The following is a 24,927-nucleotide window of genomic DNA, read 5'->3' on the forward strand; positions in this document are numbered from 1 at the left end:
ACAACAATAGAAAAAATAACAGGTACCAAGTAGCAGGAAAACAATTTAAGAAATTACAATAGTTACAAGACTTGGGCTTCGAGCCCCAAGATTAATTTCTGAGCTCTCAGCTCACCACCACAATAGCTAAAGGGCAGAAAACCCCTAAGTACAAGGAGCACTTGCTCCTAATTACAACGTTAAGAAAAAAAGAGCAGACCCGCTCTCAATTTGACAAGCTTCTCAAAGGCTACAACAAACTTCATTTCTATCTGCCCTTAAGGCACACCAAGAAACAGGGGTATTTGATACCCAACCTACAGGGCCTTTACATGAGGAAAATAAAACATCAGGTTAAGTTATTGGCCCATAATACAAAATAGAATGGAGGCGAAGCTTGCACTCCTAATACACTTTTGAAACATACTTGGCACTAGGCCGCTTACGCAAGGGCTAATCCCATACTAAGGAGGTGACACGATAAGAAAACTTTATTACATTACGAAGAGAAGAAAAACTGTTATGAAAACGTAGTCACCTCAAAACAATATGAGTGGGAGCTCGAGAGGGTTAGGCACTCTCTATCCCAATTTATAGTTAGAGAGACGAAATTTTACCAAGTGTCTATTACATTTTAATGATAGGTTACATGAGAAAAGTTTCGAACCTGCCCCGAGGGTTAAACTGCTGAGCTAGCAAGAAATAAAGTTATTAAACGGCCATTACCTTGTGGATGAACTGCTGCCCGAAGAAAGAGGCGCTTCCCGCCCCCTGCTACATAATCACACACTAAGCAAGATGTCGATGAAGTGGCACCGAGACAAGAAAATCAGCAGTTTAAATACCCTCGTGGAACATTCGAGACCTTTCAAGAATGAGTACCCACACCCCCCTCAACTTTATTGGATAGCTTAAAGCAACATATCCATATCGGAGAAGACATACGTTATTGGTCAAAAATTAATTAGAGAAATTCGGGATTGGCTAAATTCAAAACAAGCGGGTAGAAATGATTAATGTTGCCAACCCACAAACCACAGAACAAAATTAAGTAAAGACAAAACCTATGAATACAAAATTTCTTCAAGAAAAACCCAGTTCCTTCACTTCACACTAGGGTGCACAATTATAGTTCTTAAGTAGTGCCATCTAGAAGAGAATGTCCACACTTCTTGCTACAGAGCAAACAAATACAAATCGAAATAGACATAGTTCAGAACACTTCGAAATTTACAGTAGAGACATCTTCCGAGAAACCTTTGATGTAATACACATTTTAAAGTTCAGAGTTCCTCCTGTAAAGAGGTTTCAACTGGCTCAATATTTGAATTCGCGGCGTGGAGGTGTACTGCCCGGTACAGACCTCCCCCCCCCAAAAGTCCTTCCAAGGGGTGACAGGAGAAAACAAAAAATTTGTTTAAAACAAGTCCAAGTTTTTTGCAGATTGGATGAAGAAAAATTCAGCAGAGAAAATACCAATTTTTTTTTTCAGTAGTCAGAGATCGCTTAATAGGTTTGATATTGTTGAGTGCTACTATATTAAGTCCACTTTTTAAACTTTTGTACTAGATTTTGATGAAAAGGTCTCTATGGTTGTAGAAATTGAATTCCAAAGGAAAACTTTAATTCTTGGGAGAAGAAAAAATTTTTTTTTCTAAGTCCACCAGATGTTGATGTTGAATCCAAGAACGTAGTAATTGAGGATATGGCATGTCCATGTAGCTGCATAAGTACATTAGTTGTTGATTAAGTTTGACGGCCAGACCAGTCGCCGCTGCTTGTGTTCAGAGGAGGCCGCTTGGACCCCTCATGTACCTTGAGATACACCTCTACCGCTACTATGAGAGGGGTAGTGGTGGTGAAGCACGCCGCACACGCGCCGATTGTTTACAGACCGCGGGCAGTTAGCAGGTGGTGCGCCGCACATCAGCCTTGGCCGGAAGGAGGGCTCCGACTCGCCGTACACTGGTTGACCTCACTGGAGTAGAGCGGGCCCGTACTCCACCACAGTGGCGGTACGGCGCCGCACGGCTGCGGGGGCACTGAAACATTAAGCTCTCGGCGGCAGAATTTTGTTGGACCATAATGATTTTAGGGTACAGTCTTTGTGGTGAGGCTGAGGGGCCAGCGGCGTGGAAGTTTTTATTTCATTTTAATTAGCCACTGGTGTGTTTGAGCAGGAGACGGGAGCTTGGTAATGGCCTAGGTGGACAGAACAGCAGTTTATCTGACAGGGGAGGTTGTACAATGAATATTTAAATACAAAGAACATGATTCAAAGGGCAGAAGGCCTCAAAATGAAACCAAAAATATAACCTTCAGATTTCTTTCAAAATTATATGGAGCAAGTTAGCACTGAAATTACACAGGTTTCACCTGCGACAGGTGAACCCTAAATATCCTCTCGGTGGCTGGATTGCTTAGTAATAAGGTAACGGGTGTGAGGAAATACGAGAATAATACACGGCCCATGAAATCTGGGGGCAAGCTTGCCCGCGGGAACAAAATTCTTGACCATAACCTGGTCGCCTACCTTCAAATGGGTGGGTCTCCGTCCACGATCTTATCTTTCCCTAACCTTTTCATGAGACACTTTAAGATTGGCCTTAGCCTTCTTCCAAAGATCTTTAATGTTATCCGCATCTATTGTCTCAGGTAGAATATCACTCAGAGACCAAAGGTTAGAGAGCGGCGTGTTGGGAACAAACTTGAACATCAAAGAAGCTGGAGTAAATCTATGGGATTCGTGAACCGCCGAATTCAAAGCAAAAGCTAACCAATGCAGGGACGTGTCCCACCTAGAATGATCTTCATGATGATAGGCAATAAGAGCCGACCTCAGATTACGATTGACCCGTTCAGCCAGAGATGGTTGAGGATAGTATGCAGAGGTTGTTACATGCGAGATGGCTAGATCAAAACAGAATTTACGGAAAAGATTGGAAGTGAAAGCTTTAGCATTGTCGGACACAATATATTGACACGGACCAAAAGAAGCAAAAATGGAATTTAAACAAGAAATAGTTGACTGAGCGGTAGCCAGCTTAGTCGGAAATAACCAAGAAAATCTAGTGAAGCCATCTACACACACCAGGATGAATTTATTGGCATTCCCCCTTGACTGGGGAAAGGGTCCGACGTAGTCGATATACAGACGTTCCATTGGGCGCGATGCTTGATGAGAAGACAATAGGCCTACCTTGGTGGACATGGTGGGTTTACTAAGCAAGCAAGATTTACAAGCCTTTACTAGTTCACGAATTTCACCGTCCATACCTTTCCAGATGAACCTTTCACGGATCTTTTCACGAGTTTTGAAGATGCCTAGATGCCCCCCAATGGGGTCTCATGATAGTACTTGAAGATCATGGGCACAAGAACAGCTGGAACCACTACCTTCATCATCTTATCATGCCCCGACGGGCAACATAGAACACCATTCCTCAATATATAAAGGACAACATGTTCCCCAGAAGAAAGGGTTTCCATAATGGGAGCCAGCCCTGGATCTTCACGATGATATTTTTCAATATCCCTAAATAACATGGGAGCATCAGTCAGAATGGCATTAACCTCAGATAGTATGGACTCGGGAGGTGAAGAACTATGAACCTGTTCAAGGGGCTCTACATCATTCGAAAACATACTGCTTAGTCCGTCTGCCACATCATTTTCAGTACCTCTTATATGCCTAACATCAAATTGGAAGGCAGAAATTCGGATGGCCCACCGGGCTATACGACCAGTACGACGCGGCCTACCTAAGACCCAACTTAAGGTTTGGTTATCAGTCTCCAAGTCGAACTTGACATGTTCCAGATAAAGGCGGAACTTTTCTAGCGCAAACAAGACAGCCAAACCCTCAAGTTCATAGATGGAATACTTGGCTTCTTGAGCCGAAAGAGTCCTAGATGCATAGGCGATGGGTCGCCTCCCTAGTTCGGTCTCTTGAAGAAGGACCGCAGCCACTGCCGACGACGACGCGTCGGTTTGGACGATAAATTTCTTCGAGAAATCCGGCATTGCAAGAACAGGGGCATTACACAGAGCTAGTTTAAGATCTTCAAAAGCGGCTTGTTGAGAAGGTCCCCACTCAAATTTGACGCCTTTCCTACGAAGTAAGTTCAAGGGCGACGCTCTATTGGCGAAATTTGGAATAAATTTCCTGAAGAAATTCACCATACCAATGAACCTGGCAATACCTTTGATGTCCTTGGGAGGTTTGAAATCACGGATGGCCTGTGTTCTGGAATGATCCACTGCGACACCATCGGGCGATACAATATGCCCTAGGAATGACATGGGAGGCTTAGCGAAGGCGACTTTGGACAACTTCACCGTTAACCCAGCCTTACGAAGGCGACTAAGAACTTCTTTCAGATGATCTAAATGTTCTTCGAAGGTCTCCGAAAATACGACGACATCATCGAGATAGTGGTACAAGTACTCAAATTTGATGTCGGAGAAGACCCTGTCTAGCAGTCTCGTAGGCACAGCTGCTCCCGTGGGGAGCCCGAAAGGCACGCGGTTGTATTCATACAAATTCCAATCCGTGGCAAACGCTGTCAGGTGCTTGGATTCCTCTGCTAACGGTATCTGGTTATAAGCCTGGTTGAGGTCCAAGATGGTGAAGAACTTAGCTTTACGAAACCAGGAAAAGCAAGAATGAATGTTAGGAAGGGGCACAGATTGTAACACCACCTTCCGATTGAGAGCCCTATAATCAATCACAGGCCTGAAGCCACCTTGGGGTTTCGGGACTAGGAAAATAGGCGATGAATACGCCGACTTAGAGGGCCGAATAATACCATCTTTTAACATTTGATCGATGATCTCCTTCAAAGCTTTCATTTTAGGAGGAGACAGCCTATAATGTGGAAAACGGACCGGAATCGAATCAGTAACCTCAATCTTGTATTCAATAAGGTCAGTAACACCAAGATTATCAGAAAACACCTCAGGAAATGACTGACACAACTTACGAATACTATCAGCCTGCTCCTCAGGTAGATGTCTAAGATCTAACAACATCTCATCCTGGGTAGGCGAAACAGATGAGCATGACACAGAACTACATTTAAGTAAAGGGATTTTACAATTAGAAGCAAATTTGAATGTGCACGACTTGCTCTGAAGATCGAGCACTAAACCAGTATGGGACATGAAGTTGGCTCCCAATATAATGGGGCAAGACAAGTGCTTTGCCACAAACAATTTAACTTTCCAAGTAAATTTAGAAATACGAATTTTGGCATTTAAGGAGCCTAAAATTTCTAATGGAGAAGAATTAGCCGAAACATATTGAACCGATGACGAGCAATAGTCACGAAGTTTACAAACAGATTTCAATTTCGAATACCATTCAGCCGAAATAATAGAACAAACACTGCCAGAATCTAAAAGAGCAGTTACGGGCTCATTATTCAATTCAATTTTGAGAAAAGGAACAGGTGCGGTTGTATCCGCAGCAATCCTAAGACATTCTTTGGGACCTTCAAAAGATAAATTTGAAGACTGAGTTTTCCCTGAAATTTCGACATGTTTACTTGGGGCTGAGCCTCGGGAAGATGGGTTCGCCGACTCAGCCGAAGTCACTAGTCACTTATTATTATGGGCCTTGGTGGAAGTTGCACCAGAAGTTGAGCAGGAGGGGGTGCTGCTAGCATTAGGGCAGTTCTTGGCAACATGTGAAAACGCGCCGCATTTAAAGCAGCCTTGGGATGAACCTGCTCCATTATTTGTCCTACTAGATTTGATCAATGGACATTTATTGCGAAGATGGTCAGGCGACCCGCAAGCGTAACATTTACGGGGTGTGATGGGTCGGCGAGGTGGAGGCCGAAAACTACTAGAGGATGGAGGGGGTTCTTTCGCGACACGCAAGGTATCGGCGTATCTAACTCCTTCGGCTGAGACAGCCATAGCCTCTAACTCAGCGAAAGTTTGCGGACGTGACGCAAAACACAAGTATGATCTGTAAGGTGGTGAAATTCCTTCCACAATAGCCTGTACAATTTGATCTTCAGGGAAATGTAGAGCAGATACCCTAGTGTAAAACTTAATGTCTTGGATGAAGTCTGCCAAATTTTCATCCAGTCTCTGTACTCGATAGTAGTATTTCTGAATCAGAGATGACCTCGCACGAGCAGGAATGAAATTTGCGAGGAGGTGTGCATGAAAGTCTTCAATCGATGACTGTTCTGCTATTGCCCTAACAATCTTGTCCGAGAGGACCCCTATGGCATATGGATATATAATTTGAAGAATTTGCGAAGCAGAGAGGGAAAACACTCGAGAATGATCCTGGAATTCGACCAAAAATCTCAAAAAAGAAATTACATCACTGGTAGAGTTGACCGAAAACTTAGAAATACCCCTAAGTAACATGGTTAATGGATGAGGCAAACTACTGAACCCAGGTGACATAGTAAGTAACTGGCTAGGGGTGACGGAGGCTCGGAGGGAGCATTATTCAAAAAGAAGGGCGGAATTGAGGGCCGACGATCAGGGCCGGTTTCTGGGTGGGCAGGGGTCTTTTGAGTAACCCCAGCTGTTCTATTTTCTTCCCCTTTGGAAGAAGTTTCCTCGCTGGCAGTGTTTACCGCCATGGGCAAGTCAGTTTTATGAGTCGTTACCCCCGATAGCAATTGACCGACAGTACTGGACAATTTAGAAATGTTTTCAATGAGGGCACTAGCCTCCTTTCCCTGAATGTCACTCAACTTGAGAGACAATAGATCATTAAGCCTATTATAAAAATGAAATAGTCGAGCTTGCACACGTTTAAGTTGATTAGGGGATGGATTCCCTTCTTCAAAAAAACTAACTACAGATGCTAGCTCAGTAGTATTGTCATTGATCGTGGAGAGATCGTCGTCAATTTATTTCTCTCCCAACGTTGGGGTTGTAATAGACAAATCAAGGGAATCTTTAAGTTTATTGGCATCCAACGCAACCGTGCCGCCAGATTGAACGTTTCTAATAGATAGTTCATAAAGTAATTCCTCCTTACGCAAAATAGAAAGGATGGAGGACCTCGCGAGAGCCGGACATGATGGCAGAAACATTTTGAAAAATAAAAAAAATCCCAGCGACTGAGAAAATTGTTAGAGTTCGAATGAAAAGCAATGTTTAGCCGTCAAAAGGGGCTAAATTGAGACCCATTCAACCACGCTCTGCTACCACTTGTTACGATGTTTTGTGGATTTGCAGAGGTGAAAGAAGGTGCTGGGTGGAATAGGTCTCAACTTACGAAATTAAAGTTAATTTAAAACTTTAACCAAGGTTATATTTTCTTTTCAAAATCAACAGATAACAACAATAGAAAAAATAACAGGTACCAAGTAGCAGGAAAACAATTTAAGAAATTACAATAGTTACAAGACTTGGGCTTCGAGCCCCAAGATTAATTTCTGAGCTCTCAGCTCACCACCACAATAGCTAAAGGGCAGAAAACCCCTAAGTACAAGGAGCACTTGCTCCTAATTACAACGTTAAGAAAAAAAGAGCAGACCCGCTCTCAATTTGACAAGCTTCTCAAAGGCTACAACAAACTTCATTTCTATCTGCCCTTAAGGCACACCAAGAAACAGGGGTATTTGATACCCAACCTACAGGGGCTTTACATGAGGAAAATAAAACATCAGGTTAAGTTACTGACCCATAATACAAAATAGAATGGAGGCGAAGCTTGCACTCCTAATACACTTTTGAAACATACTTGGCACTAGGCCGCTTACGCAAGGGCTAATCCCATACTAAGGAGGTGACACGATAAGAAAACTTTATTACATTACGAAGAGAAGAAAAACGGTTATGAAAACGTAGTCACCTCAAAACAATATGAGTGGGAGCTCGAGAGGGTTAGGCACTCTCTATCCCAATTTATAGTTAGAGAGACGAAATTTTACCATGTGTCTATTACATTTTAAAGATAGGTTACATGAGAAAAGTTTCGAACCTGCCCCGAGGGTTAAACTGCTGAGCTAGCAAGAAATAAAGTTATTAAACGGCCATTACCTTGTGGATGAACTGCTGCCCGAAGAAAGAGGCGCTTCCCGCCCCCTGCTACATAATCACACACTAAGCAAGATGTCGATGAAGTGGCACCGAGACAAGAAAATCAGCAGTTTAAATACCCTCGTGGAACATTCGAGACCTTTCAAGAATGAGTACCCACACCCCCTCAACTTTATTGGATAGCTTAAAGCAACATATCCATATCGGAGAAGACATACGTTATTGGTCAAAAATTAATTAGAGAAATTCGGGATTGGCTAAATTCAAAACAAGCGGGTAGAAATGATTAATGTTGCCAACCCACAAACCACAGAACAAAATTAAGTAAAGACAAAACCTATGAATACAAAATTTCTTCAAAAAAAACCCAGTTCCTTCACTTCACACTAGGGTGCACAATTATAGTTCTTAAGTAGTGCCATCTAGAAGAGAATGTCCACATTTCTTGCTACAGAACAAACAAATACAAATCGAAATAGACATAGTTCAGAACACTTCAAAATTTACAGTAGAGACATCTTCCGAGAAACCTTTGATGTAATACAGATTTTAAAGTTCAGAGTTTCTGCTGTAGAGAGGTTTCAACTGGCGCAATATTTGAATTCGCGGCGTGGAGGCGTACCGCCCGGTACAATTATTATTATTATTATTATTATTGAATCCGTCAAGGTTCCTATTCCCATACCGTGTTACGGCCCTTCCTGTTTTATTTACGGCGAATGCATAGTTCAAACTGAGCTGACACATAATTCTACTGACGAACAGCCAAACGAGCAAACGTTTTCTTTCACATAAATGTGGCACGCAGCTTAGTTGGGCGACATTTTCCTTATCACCTTGATTGCTTGCTTTCATATTCAGACACTTTCTTAAAACTAAATATTCAGCGACTTTACAGAAACGTGTGATCAGAAAGACTCACGACGTATATAAACAGCCACAGGAGAGCATACGATATAGTACCACAAGAAAACATAAGAATTCTCTTTCGACCTTTCGCTGGAGACTTGTATTTTCCGTGGAGTTTAAATTCCACGCGAGCGGCGTAAACATTGTACACAGAAACGCCGGTCAGCTGCACGGTCGTTTTTACCATGTCTTCCACAGTCCACAGCGGATTCTAATCTCGTAGGCTACCGTAAACGTTTAAAACAATTTTAAATTTCCTACTTAATTTTTCTCCACTTTTGTTAGCTTTAAAGTATTTCACAGGATACTCAAGCGCCACAGCATCACACACGTGTTGCTCACAGCTGGCAGCCATTACGAATCCTGAACATGGTGTTGCAGCCAGTATTGCCAACAGTTTTCTTGGATCCATCTTCAGCGTCGCAAATATTATGCGAACTTTTCAGCAATGGAATGAACTCGAACAAAGCTTACTAAGTACACAGTGCAATAAGATATCAATCTCATATTAAATAATTATTATTTTGCTACATGCACCACTGAGAACAATAACAATTCATAGCCATCCACGTATGAAATATAAGAGTTGGTAACGAACCCGAATAATATACAACCTGTGATATATTTTCCATATTTATATAGGGTAAGGTAAGGTAAGGGTTATTCTGCCCGAAGGCAGGTCCGAACCTCCGCAGAGGTTTTCCTGAGCCGGAGTTTACGTGCGGTAGGGTGGCCAGTTCCTTTTCGCTCCTCCATTCCCTTACCCCCCACCAACAGAAAGAAGGCCTCTCCCTCGCCCGCTAACGACTGCAACCCATCCAACTCCTGACCACGCCCAATGTTGCTTAACTTCGGAGATCTCACGGGATCCGGTGTTTCAACACGGCTACGGCCGTTGGCGAGGAAAGGGTGTATTCTGCCCGAAGGGAGGTCCGAACCTCCGCAGAGGTATGCCTGAGCCGGAGTTTACGTACGGTAGGGTGTATATAGGGCAAACATGTTTAATTCGTCATGTCATTTCACCAGAATATCTAACCAAACTGAAGGAATCTCCTGACTTCAGGAACAATTAACAAACCTAGGGAACTATTTAGCGCTGCGGAAGCCTTTTCACCGACCAGAAGTCTGACTAACATCAAAGGGACTGCTTAGGTCTTGAGATGACTTTCAGTTTTTTTTAATACTTGCTGCGGTGCTCTAGGAATCGGTTAGCCGCGACGAATGACAGTTTGTTCGTATTTCCGCTAAGTAATTTTCTTACTAATAAATGAATTAAAGGAAATAATTGACTGATAAGACAACAGGGTTTGTACACATTGCGTTTTTTAAAATAATTTCTAGTTTCAGACGGCTAAAATGGAATAAAATGCAATGTTTTGTCCACAAAGTGGGGTGGGGACGAGACTCTCCCTCCTCACCGCCCACTGATTGTTGTGGCTTTACTTGCGCATTGACTCTGCATATCACTATCCAGTCTTAACAGTACAAACTATTAGGGGCAAGAACGCACCGGCCGCGTGGCGTGACGGTTCGCGGTGAGCGGCTATCAGTTTGTGTAGAAACATATAAAAGAAAACGCGTTGGCTGCCGCCTAACAGCGCGGTGCGCGGCCGACGCTATTGGCCGCGGTAAAATCGATTACCGCGCGGTTGGGTTTCTCGTCCATTGCAAGTGGGAAAACGGTGTGACGTACCCACTTTGCCCACTGATGAATGACAAAATTATAACGTGGCAGGTCAATTTAATATTAAAATAAATGAATGATATGTCATTGTTTCTCCATAAACAGTATCCCAAGGGCGCCAGTCTTCAAGCTTATGGCTTGAAAACAAAAGTAGATAATTAATAATAATAATAATAAATAAAAATACGTAATGAGACTCAAAATACTCCCAGGGGTGGGGTGAACGGAACACAAATCATTAAGTACACTAACTTGGAATTTAAGGATCATTAATAATCATTTCATAAAATACAAATTAAAACAGCTATTTATTAAGATGAAAAACGTGACGTAACGGCGTATTAACGAAATCTGAACTTACGGAAGCAAAAGAAAAAGTGAATGAAATTAACTTTAAGAAAATGAACTGTTGCGCGAAGACTTGCAGTAACTTATGCCATAAGCTCACCAAATGTAGACTCTGTTGTCTTGAAGCTGAAGATGGGTGGATCTCTCGTACAGGCTGCCTCATCTGTTGTTGGATTCCAGTCCTACATCCACATTTCCTGTCTTTAACACTTCCTATTGTACTCCTTACATAAAGTCGTAATGAGTCCTAATTTTAAGTGCAAAACCACCATGGGTTATGTTCATGGAGAGAATACCTTCGTATTCTTCCGTATTACGGAACAGTAGCGTAGCTAAATTCATAATAAAAGCTCTCCTCCCCTATACCAGTCAGAACCGGTCTCCCGTTGACTACCTCTCGTCATTGAGATAACAAGTCCCAATGAGAGTAACTTTTGAGTAGAATATACTCAGATGCGAAGTGAACTAAGTTAAAATCTTCTCCGGTGTGTAGACGTAGAATCGTAGTAAGAGTATCTTCCAAGCGTGAGAATCAGAATCAGAATCAGAATGTCCGAATCTCCGAATCTGAATCTGAATGTGAGTCTGAATGAGAATCTCCTCTCCAGCCCTTGTCGGTGGTATATATTGGTTCAAAAGTCTCCTTCCATCAGCCATATCACATGGTCCAGTAAGATTCGAGGTCTCATCCCTTCTCCCTTGTATAGCTGTGCATCCATCACGTTGCTTCATTACGTTCATTCGCATAGGCTGAACTTTCCCGCTGAAATAAAGCGTCTCGAAGCTGAGTTTGAAAAGTGGGTGTTAATAATGTATCAACTGTCTTTTCATGAGGTGGAGAGGGTAATATCTCTCGTAACCTCGATGATGTACTTTTCCTGGAACTGGGCTGAAGTTAGCCTGCTGACTCTGGTCACCTCACAACGGCTATTGGAAAATTTACTGCAAGTTATAAATATGCGTGATGTTGAAATACTTTACCCAATAATTTGTTCGTTCAGAATACGTTATAGCCGCGATACAAAGAAATGAAATGATGATTGAAATGGATGATAAAAGCCCTATATATATACATATTAATTTAAAATGACCTATCAGTGATTAAATATATACATATTATCAATTAAATATATAGTTCAATAATTAAAAACATTCAGTGATGTCCCAAACATCACATTCGCCCCTCTGAGCCTGAAACAAGTAGTACTTCGTTGAGGGCTCACACCCACACATTGCCACGTACGTTACACTTGTTTCCAAAACAACTGTACATTCATTCATTACTGTATACAACACAACACTATTTTACAAAATTACAACTTGATGATTCCACCTGAAGTGGTACTTCTCTTCAAGAAAGGTGATAAGGAAAATTTAGAGAACTATCGTCCTGTGAGTTTGTTATCACACCTTTACAAGCTCCTGACTAAAATTGTAACCAACCGCCTCACAAGAGAACTGGATTTTTATCAACCTGCCGAGCAAGCGGGATTTCGTAAAGGTTTCTCAACTGTTGAACACATCCAGACTATTCGTCTTCTTCTTGAGAAAACCACTGAGTACAACATCAAGATTCATCTGGCCTTCATTGATTATAAAAAAGCTTTTGACTCAGTGGAGATCTGGGCAATCATGAAGGCACTTCAAAATGCCATGATAAACTCAAGGTATATAAAGCTTCTGGAAAACATTTATGATCAAGCAACAATGGTAGTCAGAGTGGACGAAGACCTCATCACCAATAAAATCCCAGTTGGCAAAGGAGTTCGACAAGGTGACACAATCTCTCCAAAGCTGTTTACCCTTGCCTTGGAAGATGTATTCAAAACCCTTCATTGGGATAATAAAGGAATAAAAATCAACGGGTTATATTTGAACCACCTGCGTTTTGCCGATGACATTGTGCTCATAAGTGAAAATCTAGATGAGCTAGAAAGCATGATCCAAGAATTAAAAACTGCTTCTGCTAAGATTGGTTTGGAAATGAACATTAATAAAACGAAAATTCTAAGCCCAGAGAGTCGACCACTTAAAATGGGAAACCAATATATAGAAGCTGTCGATGAGTACATCTATCTTGGACACAAGATAAAACTTGGAAAAGACAACCAACGTGCAGAAATTCCTCGCAGAATAGGTATGAGTTGGACTGCATTCCGAAAACTAAGGTTCATCCTCACCAACAAGGATGTTCCAATTAACCTGAAGACCAAGGTTTATAATACGTGCGTGCTGCCAGTTACAACTTACGGTCTGGAAACGATGACTCTGATGAAGGAAAGTGCTCGTAAGCTTCAGCGAACACAACGAGCCATGGAGCGACAGATGCTAGGGATCAGCCTTAGGGATAAGATCCGTTCAGAGGACATCAGGAGAAGAACTAATGTAACAGACATCCTAGAGATAGTAGGAAGACTAAAATGGCAATGGGTAGGACACGTAGCTCGACAAGACTACAACAGGTGGACCTCTAGGATTGTTCACTGGAGACCATGGGGACACAAGAGAGGCATTGGAAGACCCCTGAAGAGATGGCTCGACGACATAAAGCTGTTGGCTGGAACACGCTGGTTCCAAGTGGCTCAAGACCGAAGACGATGGAAGCACATGGAAGAGGCCTATATCCAGCAGTGGATTGAAATAGGCTAGAAAAGAAGAAGAAAGAAGAAGAAGAGAAGATTCCACCTACAATTTAATAACAGATAATATATAACACTTCAAAATTTCCATTAAAACACAATATTACAACTTAGCGAGTTTCTGATGTCTCACTTTCTCAAATGTTCGTCACCTCTTGCTGATTTTATCAATCCAGTGTATGCAATACTTGACAATTCAATTTAGATCTGTACAAAATTTACACAAACAAAATGCATCGTATTACTCTTTCAAGTGTTTATACGTTCTTGTTGTATGACTATCACTTCACACACGCTAACACATTCACGTGGTTTTAGCCTAGGGTAAAATTATTGCAAGTCTTTACGAAGACATAATATAGTCTACGGGGAATTTACAAATTTTAAACTGCAATATTAATGATCCTCGTTATATAAAATCAAATACTAAATTACCCATACATGGCGTTACGTAAAGAGAACAGACGTAATCTTGGTAATGAACTCGTGTCAATCGTATACACACACATCGTGTAGCAAGCAAAACAAAACTTGGGAAACTCCACCTACCAGAGAGCAGTCAGTCCACGCTGCGACAGGTGTATATTATATAAGAGATAAGCGTGGCCTGGCTCACTGACCTATATTCCAGCACTATGGAAAATCCATCGGACTCGTAATATATTTACGTAAACTCCGAATGTTGAATGAACCCAATAAAATGCAATCACCGTCAGATAATTTATAAGCACAAGGTCCTAGTTTCTTGTGTATACGATAAGGTCCTTGATATAAAACTCCAGCCATATCATCAATAAAAATCGTGGCGAAATCACCTGTATCATCACCTAATGCAAAATTTAATGCTCTAATTAAGGCTGCAGAACTAGTCTTCGTACCGTAGGGAACGCGCTGAAACTGATACAAGCTGTACTTATGACTAAATGCTGTCAGAGGCCTGTCCTCTACTCTCAAAGGAATCTGCCAAAAACTACTTCTTAAATCAACAGATGAAAACCATTTTTTACCCTCAAAGCCCTGAATTAACTCTTCAATAGTCTGTGATTTTAACTGGTCAATACAAATACGTCTATTCATATCCCTCCCATCAATGCAAAGTCTAACGCTCCCATCACTCTTAGGCACAACGATTAAAGAATTTACATACTGGCTATTAGACACTTCAATTATCCCATCAGCTAACATAGCTTGTATCTGATCGTCAACTGCCTTGGCATATTTGTGTGGGATAGCATACCATGGCCCGCTGAAAGGACTGTCATCCAGCACTGAAAAAGAATGTTCATAAACATGTGTTTTACCGGGTTTCTTAGAAAAAATCTCAGCGTGTTCACATAACACTGCCAACAATTCGTCTCTCTGGACTTCCTCTAATTTACTGTTACTCGCAGCTTCAAATAAGGCATCCTTCTGATCCTCTTTCAACCACAACTGCCATAAATTAAACCCCTCACTGGGTTTCTCCTCATATCTAGAAACCTCAATAACACTCCACATAGCACAAACATTCGTTTTCCTCTGAATTTCATTTTTCAGTTCGAGTTTGACATACTTATTATCCCACTTCAGATTTACCGTTGCATCATCGTAATCTAGCTGAGCCGATTTTAAAGTCAGCCAGTCACATCCCAAGATGAGATCAAATACAAGGTGAGGAATAACCAAACATACCTGTACTGAAATAAAACCCTCTATACAAATCGGCACCGCAACCTGCTTGCATATTTGTTTCGACTTCTTACCAACAGCTGTAATAATGAATGTAGACTTAACAGGCATCTCTTCTATCATAATACCCTGTTTAACTAAAGAGTCATACCATTCTGAACTAATACATGATTTCTGACTTCCAGTATCAATTAACGCGTGAACATACGCCCCCCAAACTTCTAATTGAACCACAGGATTAATAACTTCATCACCCGAATCTAAATAATTATTATCTGGTTCACACATAAGGTCTTCCTTAACATCTAGGTCATATGGCAATAGTTTCATAACACAATTCCTAACTACTTCCTGGTAAGGCTGGAATTCTGACCCATCATTACAGCCTACATTTAGTTTAAAGGTTGCGATCGTGTACCTACACTTGGCTCGTTAGTAACTTGTCCTCTGACTTGTTGGGCATTTCCCGATCTATTTTCAGGTGCACCACCCCTACCGTTATGCCTTGGCTGAAACTGATTACGATTCTCGTAGTTTGGCTGTCTCCTATTGTCCCTTGGTTCACTATGAGAACAAAATTATGTGCGTTTCCTGTTCTATGCCCAATGTTTCCTAGCGCATCAAAACTCCCTAATAACTGCTCCATTTCCTGAATAGTTTTAACACTTTGCATACACGCTGCTTCGCGTACCCTGTCTGGAAAATGTCGTAGCAGTAATCTGACTACATCTGAATCAGCCGTGATTCCGTCTAAATTCTGGCAAATCATAACATGTGACAAAAAATACTCAGTCATAGAGACACATTCATTATGTTTGAATTTCCCAAATACTACCCTTTCTCTTTCACGGCTTTGAACGTTTTCGTTCCAGTATTTGTCTGTGAACTTCGTCTTAAATTCCTCCAGACTTTTCATGTTACTTTTATAGACTGAAAACCAGGAACGCGTCTCTCCCACAAAAGCATGATCAATAATGTCGATCGCCTCTTCCCAGTCCATAAACCCTTCCTCAATCCGTTTCCCAAACCGTTTTTCTACTATTTTCAGAAATTCTAGTGGGTTAGTTTGTTTCCCATTGAACTTCGGTAATTCGATTTCCTTACTGTAAATCCCTCCATGACTTTGCCTCTCAGTGTTACCTTGCCTTTCTCTTACTTCTCGTCGTATGCGTGCTTCTGCCATCGCTATGCGGTTATCTACATCTTTATCTCTTCTTTCAATTTCATTCACTACAGTGTTCTGTTTTTCTTTCAATGTCTTAATTTCCACTGTATTGCCTTCTACTATCGCAAACTTTTCTCTTTGTTCCCTAGTGTTGTCTTCTATTATACACTTAACCGTATCGATCTTGTTTTGTACCTGATCTTTAAATTCTTTTATTTCTTCCTTTTGGATCTCATCTTTATTATTAATACTTGCCACCTGTGTCTCTAACTCCTTTCTAGTGTTGTTGCTTTCTTTTTCCATTAATCCCAACAACTCACTCCTCTGCTCTACAAATTTATTTTCTACCTCTTGTTTGTTTTGCTTAGTTATCTCTTTCTGTTCCTCTATCTGCTTGTTAAATCTTTCATTTTGTTTAAATAATTAAATAATTCCTTTTATTAGCTTCTACCTTGTGTTCATTCAATGCCTTACTTAATTCTCGTTTAGTTTGTTCTACTTCATTTTTAATTTCTGATTTAGTTTGTTCCAATTCCTTTTTTATTTCAGATTTATTTTGTTCCATTTCATTTTTTATTTCAGATTTATTTTGTTCCATTTCATTTTTTATTTCAGATTTATTTTGTTCCATTTCATATTTTATTTCAGATTTACTATCCTCTATCTTACTTAACATTAACTGCATCATTTCAAGTAACTGATTATTATTACCCTCACTGTTAGGGCTAACCTCCGCCTCGCCCCCCATCGTACTATCGTCTGAATCTAACGTAACTTCGTCATTCCTGCTCTTATTCCCTTCGCTATCTTCGCTCCTAATATCAGTTTCCTCCTCTACACATTTATCTAAGTCTTCCTTAGAATTACTTAAAGTACTACCCTTCAGCACGTGTCCACTACGCAGCGTCATGTCTTTCTCCTCTTGCTCGGCCATGTTACCCCCAAAATCAAACACACAAGAAAAATATACTGTGGATACAGAACAGTTACCCCCAAACTACTGATTTTATCCTTCTATAACAGTACTTAATGATTTACGAGCCCCTCAGTTGTGGCGACAATATGTGACGTACCCACTTTGCCCACTGATGAATGACAAAATTATAACGTGGCAGGTCACTTTAATATTAAAATAAATGAATGATATGTCATTGTTTCTCCATAAACAGTATCCCAAGGGCGCCAGTCTTCAAGCTTATGGCTTGAAAACAAAAGTAGATAATTAATAATAATAATAAATAAAAATACGTAATGAGACTCAAAATACTCCCAGGGGTGGGGTGAACGGAACACAAATCATTAAGTACACTAACTTGGAATTTAAGGATCATTAATAATCATTTCATAAAATACAAATTAAAACAGCTATTTATTAAGATGATAAACGTGACGTAACGGCGTATTAACGAAATCTGAACTTACGGAAGCAAAAGAAAAAGTGAATGAAATTAACTTTAAGAAAATGAACTGTTGCGCGAAGACTTGCAGTAACTTATGCCATAAGCTCACCAAATGTAGACTCTGTTGTCTTGAAGCTGAAGATGGGTGGATCTCTCGTACAGGCTGCCTCATCTGTTGTTGGATTCCAGTCCTACATCCACATTTCCTGTCTTTAACACTTCCTATTGTACTCCTTACATAAAGTCGTAATGAGTCCTAATTTTAAGTGCAAAACTACCATGGGTTATGTTCATGGAGAGAATACCTTCGTATTCTTCCGTATTACGGAACAGTAGCGTAGCTAAATTCATAATAAAAGCTCTCCTCCCCTATACCAGTCAGAACCGGTCTCCCGTTGACTACCTCTCGTCATTGAGATAACAAGTCCCAATGAGAGTAACTTTTGAGTAGAATATACTCAGATGCGAAGTGAACTAAGTTAAAATCTTCTCCGATGTGTAGACGTAGAATCGTAGTAAGAGTATCTTCCAAGCGTGAGAATCAGAATCAGAATCAGAATGTCCGAATCTCCGAATCTGAATCTGAATGTGAGTCTGATGAGAATCTCCTCTCCAGCCCTTGTCGGTGGTATATATTGGTTCAAAAGTCTCCTTCCATCAGCCATATCACATGGTCCAGTAAGATTCGAGGTCTCATCCCTTCTCCCTTGTATAGCTGTGCATCCATCACGTTGCTTCATTACGTTCATTCGCATAGGCTGAACTTTCCCGCTGAAATAAAGCGTCTCGAAGCTGAGTTTGAAAAGTGGGTGTTAATAATGTATCAACTGTCTTTTCATGAGGTGGAGAGGGTAATATCTCTCGTAACCTCGATGACGTACTTTTCCTGGAACTGGGCTGAAGTTAGCCTGCTGACTCTGGTCACCTCACAACGGCTATTGGAAAATTTACTGCAAGTTATAAATATGCGTGATGTTGAAATACTTTACCCAATAATTTGTTCGTTCAGAATACGTTATAGCCGCGATACAAAGAAATGAAATGATGATTGAAATGGATGATAAAAGCCCTATATATATACATATTAATTTAAAATGACCTATCAGTGATTAAATATATACATATTATCAATTAAATATATAGTTCAATAATTAAAAACATTCAGTGATGTCCCAAACATCACAACGGGAACTGCGAGTTCGGACGAAGCCATTTCGTTCGAAATCGTGCGTACGCTATCCTCCTTTGGTTGCGTATTCGCCCCGCGGGAACAAACCGCGCGACCGCTACATGCACCACTGAGAACAATAACTATTCATAGCCATCCACGTATGAAATATAAGAGTTGGTAACGAACCTGAATAACATACAACCTGTGATATATTTTCCATATTTATATAGGGCAAAAATGTTTAATTCGTCAAGTCATTTCACCAGAATATCTCACCAAACCGCGCGGTTGGGTTTCTCGTCCATTGCAAGCGGAAAAACGGGAACTGCGAGTTCGGACGAAGTCATTTCGTTGGAAATCGTGCGTAAGCTATCTTTCTTTGGTTGCGTATTCGCCCCGCGGGAACAAACCGCGCGATCGCGACCGCAGGTCCAAGAAGTGGTTCTGGATTGTGTTTAAAATATCATGGCAAATAAATACCACAACAATCACATTACATATGTTTTGACAATTTTACTAGTATAAAACTGACAAAAATGTATCTGTAGGCTGAAATTTGTAGACTATAAATAAGCGTTAAGAACTTACTTTATGGTTGTCATTTACGTAGTCTACTTGTATAAACTTTTGCTGAAAATGGCATACCTATATAACCGTACTTTAAGCTTTTAAATAATATTTATTCCTCTCAATTGAAATAAGTGCAAGAAAATCACTTTAAGTACGCGTCAACAGATTTTTCACTTACATAGTATGCAAAGGAACACTGATAAATATGTAACGTAACACAAAACTAAGAAAATATGTTAAAAAAATCATGTAATGAAATTAAAAAATAAACTTACCCAATGTTCTTCTTATATTGTGACATTCTGCCTGATGTCATTTCTTGATGGATACAGTACTTTTTCATCCATCTCTTGGCACAGGCCAGAGTAAAGTGTAGCTTCCACCGAAGTCCCAGTCAACATCCATGGCTGTGACAATATGGAAGTTGCTGGGGTATGGGTAGTGCTGAGTAATGACATTCAGAGCACGACTAGTGCATCTGAGTGTTATGAAAAGTGCTGCTCATAGGGTCAGTTGTGTTGCAATAGTACTTTCTGACCCAGTGAGGAAAGCAATGGCAAATTACTTCACTCCTCATCTTGCCTAGTACGCCTCATTTTGGTGCTGCCATTGATTTTTTGGGTTTCCTTATAACTGCATAACCTTTAGTGGTGCTATTTGAGGATCCAACCAGCCTCTGGGCTGATGACCTAACAGACAGACATTGTGACATTTATTTTCCCGCAAATACGTCAACTATTTCCTCCCACACTTTACTTTTTATGACTTGGTCACTGTACTCGTTCACTTCCATATTCCGTAATGAAGGACGTGATTGTATCTCAAAAATAAGCTTTTCTACGTCGAAATCCATCGCCAGACGTCCATTCCCGAACGGAAAGCGTGCAGAAATGCGGCGTCGTGTGTTGTCCTCCACGCAAGTCTATGCAAATCGACCATCGCGTGACCGCGCGGTAGTCGAGTTCACCGGGGCCAATAGCGTCGGCCGCACACCCGGGCGGTTAGGCGGCAGACAGTGCTATGTCTTTCATATGTTCCTAAACAGATTGATAGCCGCTCGACCGCCAACCGTCGCGGCACGCGGCCAGTGCGTTGTTGCCCTAAGCCTTAGAAGTCGCCTGCTGTCGACTCTTCCCGCGTTCAGGTCGTTCAAAGAGCTGGGCTCTCTCATTGCCCACCGATGTTTAGTGTGACGTTCAACCGCTAGCAGGAAGCAGGAAATCGTGAGAGACTTTCCCACTTAAAGGGATGTCGTAATGTAATCTTACTAGTTTTACGGTCCGGCTCCGTGGCTAAATGGTTAACGTGCTGGCCTTTGGTCACAGGGGTCACGGGTTCGATTTCCGGCAGGGTCGGGAATTTTAACCATCATTGGTTAATTTCGCTGGCACGGGGGCTGGGTTTATGTGTCGTCTTCATCATCATTTCATCTTCAACACGACGCGCAGGTCGCCTACGGGATTCAAATCAAAAGACCTGCACCTCGCGAGCCGAACATGTCCTCGGACACTCCCGGCACTAAAAGCCATACGCCATTTCATGTACTAGTTTTACGTCCAACGAAGAACTTTTCTTTACAGATTTCGCAGAAGAGGAGATAGCGACATTTTGATCTGTACAAGTTATTTTGCTTCCAAATAAATTTACCCACACGAGGATGGCGTGTTTGCGTACCTGCAAATACCACAGAACTGAACCCGCCAAGTAGGGTCCAGAAGGACAATTTTTTATTTATATTTTTTTACAGTTTGCTGTACCTCACACCGAAACAGATAGGTCCTATGGCGACGATGGGATATAAAAGGGCTAGGAGAGGGAAGGAAGCGGCCGTGGCCTTAATTAACGCACAGCTAGTGTTGGCTAGTGTTGTAACGGTTCAAATCCCGTTACAAACATTCCACTTTATTATTATTATTGTTTTATATGTATTATTATTATTATTATTATTATTATTATTATTATTATTATTGTGACTATTATTATTATTATTATTATTATTATTATTATTATTATTATTATTATTATTATTATTATTATTATTATTTGATTCACTTCTATAATCTGATTTCGCTATGTATTAATTAATTATCGCTTGCTTCATTGTATTTAATTCATTGTGTATCTATATGTGTGTATGTTAGCATTAAAATAATGTAGAGTGCGACTTGCTGCCTAATATCGGATATGGATATATTATTTGTGAAACAACTTTAGACATTACAACATATGGTGCAATACTGTTACAGTAACTGTCGAGTCATCGCTCTGTCATTGTATGCAGTTAGAAGTATGAGATACTTTAGGGAATTCCTATTTTGCCTGAGGTTATTTCAACACAATCTGTAACACTTGGTAGCTGTGTGGGAGTGATATCATGGCTGTTTTTAACTATGACGTGGGTGTTATACCATTTGAAAACTAATGTCTATATAAAGAGCTGGAGCCTATACCAGCTAGTCAGATGGACGTGGACTGTCAGTGAGTCTGTCAGTGAGACGGATGGTGAACAGTGAGTTAGATACAGTACCTTGCCATCAGGAGTACTACTTCTTCTTCTTGTTATTTTGCTTTACGTCGCACCGAAACAGATAGGTGTTTTGGCGACGATGGGGTAGGAAAGGCCTAGGAATTGGAAGGAAGCGACCGTGGCCTTAATTAAGGTACAGCCCCGGCATTTGCCTGGTGTGAAAATGGGAAACCACGGAAAACCATCTTCAGGGCTGCCGACAGTGGGATTCGAACCCACTATCTCCCGATTACTGGATACTGGCCGCACTTAAGCGACTGCAGCATTCGAGCTCGGTAGGAGTACTACTGAGACATGGATACGCAGTCGTCAGTGACCAAATGGATTATATATTCGGAGGGTGTTTCGTGTAATCCGCCTGTGTGGTGTAGTGGTTAATGTGATTAGCTGGCACCCCCAGAGGCCCGGGTTCGATTTCCGGCTCTGCCACAAAATTTGAAAAGTGGTATGAGGGCTAGAACGGAATCCACTCAGCCTCGGGAGGTCAACTGAGTAGAGGTGAATTAGATTCCCTTCTCAGCCACCCTGGAAATGGTTTTCTGTGGTTTCCCACTTCTCCTCCAGGCAAATGACGGGAAGGTACCTAAATTAAGACCACGGCCGCTTCCTTCCCTCTTCCTTGTCTATCCCTTCCAATCTTTCCATCCCCCGCAAGGCCCATGTTCAGCATAGCAGGTGAGGCCGCCTGGACGAGGTACTAGTCATCCTCCCCAGTTGTATCCCCCGACCCAGAATCTGAAGCTCGAGGACATTGCCCTTGAGGCGGTAGAGTTGGGATCCTTCGTTGAGTCCGAGGGAAAAAACGACCCGGGGGTGTAAACATATAAAAAAAAGAGGATGCAGTGTTTCGTGTACCTGTTCGGTCGAGTACTTGTGTCAGTTCGTTGACAGCTGAACATTGAGTCATCGTAATGCAGACTAACAGTCATCAGTGAATTACTTGTAAAGTTGATTGTGAAGTGGGACTATAATTTCAAGCCATGGTATATCTCGTTTGTGAAACTAAAAGGATACTTCACCAAATTAGGTTTGAGATACGTACAGGTGATACCAACTCAAAGGAATACGTCGTAATAACACTCAAAGTGTTGAAGGTACTGTTTATTGAACCAGTGAGGGGTAAATGTCTTGTACAACTTTCAAATGTCCGGTCAAGATGATTTCCAAATGTAATGCCTAGAGTTTCTTTCAGTTGTAGCCTAATGTCAGAGTTTTATGTTGAACACGTAAAGGTCCATAAAAGATACCTACCTTCCTTACCTATTAGCAATCTGCATGAGATCTGTCTTTTCGGGTCGTTAACAGATTCTTCGTCACATGCTTTGGTAAGAGGCGGGTTTCAATAAATTTAATCTATAAACGAAATGAAAATAAAGTCTATAAACATCGTGATATATTTAAGAATTATTTAAGTTGGAAATTAAAAAAAATTATAACTCGAAATTATCTAGTTCGATCAACATATTCAACAATAATTACAACGCAGAGGGCAGATATAATGGTTTTTAGAAGTTTATCTTAAGTGCCTGATGGGCATCCTTAGTAGGAACCATTGTCACAAGTTAAGAGTGAAGAAAAGAAAGTTCGGAAATCCTTAAATTCGGCTTCCTTCCGAGACTACATGCACCATCATAATGATTCGTGATGATACAGCCCTCGTAACACGAACTCTGGACTCTTGGTATAATTAAGGCAGTCCAATCGATATGTGCCACACAGTGGTTGTACTGCATGGACCCTTAATTGAATCGACGTGACCTGCGACTATGTCATGGACCGACATCTAACTTTGCAATTTACTTTAAAGCCATTGTGGGTCATGACCGCAAGGAAAATGATGCTATAATGGCCTATGACCTTAATCTAAGTCACTGCGGTTGATGACCCAATGACCATGCAAATTTCTAAGCTGAAGGCTAAAAAACAATTAAGTTACAGTAGTTGATGACCTAGGTTTCAACTTTGCTAATCCCAGCACATTTAATGCTCAATCAATAAAAGTCAAATAATACAATAACAACAACAACAACAACAACGCTCACAATCTTTGCGGCAGTGAAATCCTTTACTTTCAGACTCGTCCCCTTAACCGTTAAGTTAACAATTGAATGTTGGCAGCAAAATAAACTAAGATTTCCAGAATACATTTTAAGTTAATCACTTGATTAAGTTATTTCTCAACTACGGTTTCCATTGAGTTTAATAAAATGAGATGCTTTTTATAAATCTTAATTAACAACAAATTCTATCTCTGCGGACGAATGGTTTCTTTAACCAGTCGTACTGAAATTTATTTACGTTTTATTATAAGGTTTTATCGTCACTTCCTGGAGGTTGGAAACATACATTTTTATTTCCAATATTATTTGCTTCATGACGTCACAACACAAGATCAATTTAACAATTATTAACACCCGCTTGGATACCCCTAATTATCAAGTACTCAAAACTGGCACGAGTGAACTCAACATAAAATAAGCCAACACCTTGTCACATCCCAACATGGCATTTAAAATAAGGCTTTTTGCATCCCTCAAAAAATGAAATTAATAACTATCACACATACTCTATTTTGGACACACTGGAAAGGGTTAAATTCGCTCATTAATGTCTCATTTCCGTCGCTTCCAATATACGTTCAGATCTCGGTTAAACGAGTTAATGTTAACGAATGCTATCTAATAACATACATGCTACTCAATGATAAGAATTTCAATAAGTTTCTTGCAAAGTTAACAACTCCATTCTAAAGAATACAATCTGATTTTTAACACGCTAAAAGACAGCAAAGATACCGTTACTCTCCAAGTGGCGCTCCCCCTAGTCAGCTGTGTAGCCGAGCGAGCTA

This window comes from Anabrus simplex, chromosome 2, assembly GCF_040414725.1.
Source record: "Anabrus simplex isolate iqAnaSimp1 chromosome 2, ASM4041472v1, whole genome shotgun sequence".
NCBI classification, from domain to species: Eukaryota; Metazoa; Arthropoda; class Insecta; order Orthoptera; family Tettigoniidae; genus Anabrus; species Anabrus simplex.